The sequence below is a fragment of the Ambystoma mexicanum genome, chromosome 11, assembly GCF_040938575.1.
Source record: "Ambystoma mexicanum isolate Mex_15411 chromosome 11, UKY_AmexF1_1, whole genome shotgun sequence".
NCBI lineage: Eukaryota > Metazoa > Chordata > Amphibia > Caudata > Ambystomatidae > Ambystoma > Ambystoma mexicanum.
The window spans coordinates 675,624,911-675,629,746 of record NC_090934.1 but is presented as its reverse complement, the minus strand read 5'-3'; positions in this window follow the sequence as shown (position 1 = coordinate 675,629,746).

Here is a 4,836-nt window from a genome sequence, read left to right as displayed (position 1 = left end):
ATCATGCTTCCCACCACCCCTCTCAATACCTGGGTCTGATGCCCCAGTGGGCAATGGCTGAAGGAAAGTCCCAATAACCAACAAGTTCCTAAGGAGGGGCCCTGGTCGAAGGAAGGTACCAAGAGCCTTTGAGGAAGCTTCCTCTATCACCCGAAAAGGACCCATAGAATCCTCTCAACCTGATAGTGACTCTTCTGCTCCTGGAAATTTAGAACCCAAAGATCAAGGGGTAAGTAGAAGAGGTCAAAGAAAAACTCACTTTGTGGAGCAACATAACAAAATTATACAATTTTGAAAGAGAAGGCTCCCCAGAGGATTCAAGTAAAGAAATCTTCTCTTTCAGGAATGGGGATGTCTCCCAAAGAAAAATGGGTCCCAAGAGACCCTGAATCCGACAGTGTAGGTATAGAGACAAACCCAAATGGTGCCACACTATTAAGGTAAACTAAGATTTACACATGTTTCTTTCCTCTGTCATTTACAAGACAATCCACTCATTATTTCTTTTTATTTTTCTTTTCTCCTTGACTCATTTCCTTTGGAATCTCTACTGATTGCTATGTTTCTTTTATTACTACATGTATGTGTGATTAGTTTGATTCATCATGTTGGTAATGGTGCATTATTTTATTTTATTGACTTGGAATTGACTAGACTTACCCTGACGAAGGAAATCTTTTTTCCGAAATGCATTGGCATTAAGTCTGTATTACATATGAGTTGTGGCAACTGCTTCCTCACTAAGATGATATTAGTGATAGCTTTGTTTTGAATTTCTTTGGATAAATTATCATTTTGAAAACAACCAACAGACTCTTTTCATTTTGAACAAACCCTTGATACCGGATCAAAAACAATTATTTTGAACTTTGAATGATTATTTGCCCAGGTTGGGCCCCATAGAGAGCGGCTGTGTGACCTAGTATGTTTACTTGATCTCTAGCTTTTGTTGCAATTTTGAGTCAGGGTGTCTCCAGACTTGTCGCAGCCTGCTTCTTCTGAATTCCAGTTTGAACATTCAGCTTTTACCTTTGCATTGACTTTAACATTTGAAAGATTTCGAACCCTGTGGTGCCCACTCACCTCCCTGTTTACCGTAGCCCCAATGGACATATTTTACATCAGCGGGGGACTGGTCTATGTGCAGTTACTGCCATCCTGGAGTTGTATGTTCGTTGGCAACCCTGTAACCCCCGATGCTGGTGGTCTCATTTGTCAATATTGCAACCATCCGTGAGCATCCCATGACAAAACTGGTTCACAAGATGCATCAGATGACCCATCGGTCCTTGGGCCTGCAGCGTCACCACCAAGGCAACTACCTATCAAAAGAATACAGAAAAGAATGACAAGAGATGCCAGACAAATATTGACTGTTCAGCAAGTCACACACTTTCTGTGCTTCATTCTTTTTACCAGTGATACAAACAGCAGCCAATACAAAATGGCTCCAAATCACCAGGTGGGAGCTCATACAGATGGCCAACAAAACTGGGCCTAAGCGCCATGAAGGAGAAGCTCAGAGCAATTGGAATAGTGACTCTTCAGAATAGGTGTGTGTTGGACCCAAAGTATGTTTTGAATGCAGTCAAGGCAAAGTACAAAGGCAACCCCCAATCAAGTACACATGCATGAGATGCCAATGTGGGCAGATATTTTAGCAAATGTTACCATAGGCAAATATACAAAGCACCTCATGGTATATGTATTGTGGTATAATCAAAGAACTGTGAAATGCATAAAAAGTCCTGGCAGGCGGTTACACCAGGCTGCTGAAAATTGTATAAGGATTCCTGGCAGGAGAGTATACCAGACGATCTGAAAAAAATGTAAGAGAAGTCCTGGAAGGCGAGTACACCAAGCAGATGTAATTAAATAAAGATTCCTGGAAGGGAAGTATAACAGCAATCTGCAGAGTTAAAAGAAATCTTACAGAAAGACTGTTACATAACTTATTGTTTAAACAAGAACTTTGGGAGCCCAGTGAAGACACAAAGGAACTATTAGCTAAAGAGATAATGTTGCCATCCTATTTAAGAATCTAGCGAAAGGGGACCAACCTCTGTATCCATGAGTCTTTACCTTGGACAACATTTATGTTGGAGTCATTATTACACTTTTGGTTTTGAACACTTTTGCTAACATCAAGATACAGACAGTTTCTTGCACCCTTTTGTTTGTTTGTTTTAGTGTAAGGGTCAGGATAGGACATCTTTGGACACAAGGATGGCTTTGCAGATACTGACTACCTGACACAAACTGATCTGATCCTTAGTTCAGAGTTCTAGGTAGAGAAATTCCTCTTTAGAATAGGGCCAGATTCCAAACCCATTTTTATTTGAATAAATGTCTTTGTTTGCAAACATGACTACCTTGTGTCCCTCTCTCATTTCTGACCCCCCACACCACCTTATAGCCCTTTTCTGCCAATAACATCAGGCGCTTCACTGAATCATGTCTGCACTGTTCCTCTGAGGTGCTGCACACCAAAAGGTCATCTACATATTGTATTACTGTGCTCAGTGTTTGTATGTTTGTATGTTTCCTATGTCCTTCTGTATTACTCAGTTAAAAATGCTTGGGATTTGGAGTACCCTTGAGACAAACAAGTGTGTTGGAATCTTTGGCCTCTGAAAGTGAACGCAGTAGGGGGCTGGGAGTCTGGGTGTAGTGTAATAGAGAAGAATACATTCTTAAAGTCTATCACAGTCAAGTGAGTTGCTTCTGAAGGAATATTGCAAAGTACGGTTGCGGGTTTAGGGACCACTGGGAATTCTGTTTCTACAATGTTGTTCAAAGGGCACAAATCCTGAACCATCCTCCAAGATGATCCTTTGGCTTTTTCACTGGGTACACAACCTTGTTTCATGGGATTCTGATAACTAAAGGACCCCTTGCTGCTACAACCCTACAATGGTCAGGTAGATGCCTTCCTCTGCTTCCTTGGACATGCAGCACTGTTTTACCCGGGGTAGGACTGCACCTGACTTCAACCTGGTGCGCACTGCTCCTATTCTCTTTAGTAGCCCCACATCATGGCATTGCACAAAAATATTGTTTAAAAAAAGGAATAGTTGACATAATCGGATTTCGGCTGTACCAAAATTACATACAGCCGAAAATGCAGAACATTTCAACCATTCGGTTTTCATTATTTTATTTATTTGTTTGTTTATTTATTTATTTATTTATTTGCATTAAAATTGAAACAACAATATTTTAGCAACAACCTAAAACTAAGTACGGTGCAATTCTCATTACCAACTTGCTTCTTAACAGACAAACTGACTTAAGTTAGACAAGAAATGGAAAACAGAAGAAAACTAAAACAGAAAAGAAAAAAGAAGCAAAAAGTAAGTGTAGCCATGGTCATTGAGGGTCTCGATCTATCAGGTGACACCCCCTCTGGCAATACTAGAAAATTGACTGTAGCAATTAAGTGTTTGGTTTTTCGTCCATCCATTAGAGATTGCCACCAGACTTGAGAGTCTGAGCTTAGAAAGTCAGACAGGAGTGGTATAAAGTGTTTTGTACGGGCATCCTTTAGTGCTGGACATACTGTTATTAGATGGAGCAGAGCTTCAACCTTGGATTCGTCGTTGCAGTGACAACAATGATTTCCCTGCGATAGACCCCGGATTGATCTGATCTCATTAATGGGGTAGAGGTTCATGCAAACTCGCAGAAATTGGTCTCTAATTATTTTGTCGGGGAACTGCGTCAAGTAGTCACAAACCGTGTTAAATTTCCTACCTTCGACAGGTAGGTGAGCAACAGATCGATAATTGCCTGCCTTTTCCAGGGTTAGAATCCAGTCGTGATCTTTAGCTTTTTGTTTTACATGTTCAGGATTAGACACCAGTTGTTCCAGAGAACTGCCAATTTCTGATAAATAATTAATGGTTTTTGATCGCCACTTGCTCAAGATGGGATTTCGATTGGAGGTTAATTCCTTGTTTACCATTTCCAGGATCGCTGGATGGGAAGAGACATAGCACTTTCTGAACAAGGCGAGTCTGTGCCAGTCAACTGTACATTTCAGTGAGTTAAGACCTAGTTCTCTCTGAATGATGGTGATGGGGTTGACAGAGGGACGCCCAAGACCTTTTTTCCAAATTCAACCTTCGAGGCATGGCCAGAGAGGCTCCGGGATGTTAAACATGGCATCAGCTCCATAGGTGACCACTGGTACAACGTTAGATCTCTAGTACCTGAGGACTGGCATGATAGAGAAATGGGCAAACTTCTGATTCAGGGTGCAAGCTTGGCTAGTAAGAGCCTTCATCCTTATTCGTAGATGTGTTGAAATGGGGGCTTCTGATCTTAAGTCACTCACCCAAACGGCCAGATACTTGAAAGAGTGAACCTGTTAAATTTTCTTGCCATCCAGAAACCAAGAGAAGCGGTTCTTCCCTTTACTGGAGTTACCAAACCTTAATATTTTCATTTTTTCCTTATTGATTTCGAGGCCGTTTGATGTGATGTAATGTTTTAGGGAGCCCAATTGTCTTTGAGGACATACTGGGGTCTGATCGATTAGTACAACATCATCTGCGTACAATAATCAAGGTAATTGGACTCCTCCGACCTTGAGCGGGAAAGATCTTGTTAGCGAAAAACCTTCCTTCATGTCCTCCAAGAAAAAATTGAAAAGGGCTGCAGCCATTTGACATCCCTGTTTGACCCTCCTCCGGGTTATGATTTCTTTTGAAAGAAGGCATGCCTTATTTAATCTCCCTCTTAATGATGTGTTGGAGTGGAAGGCCACAATCGGGTCGATAATAGGTTTCAGGCAGTTTTTCCTCTCAAGCTTCGTTCAGAGTTTATCTCTGTCGA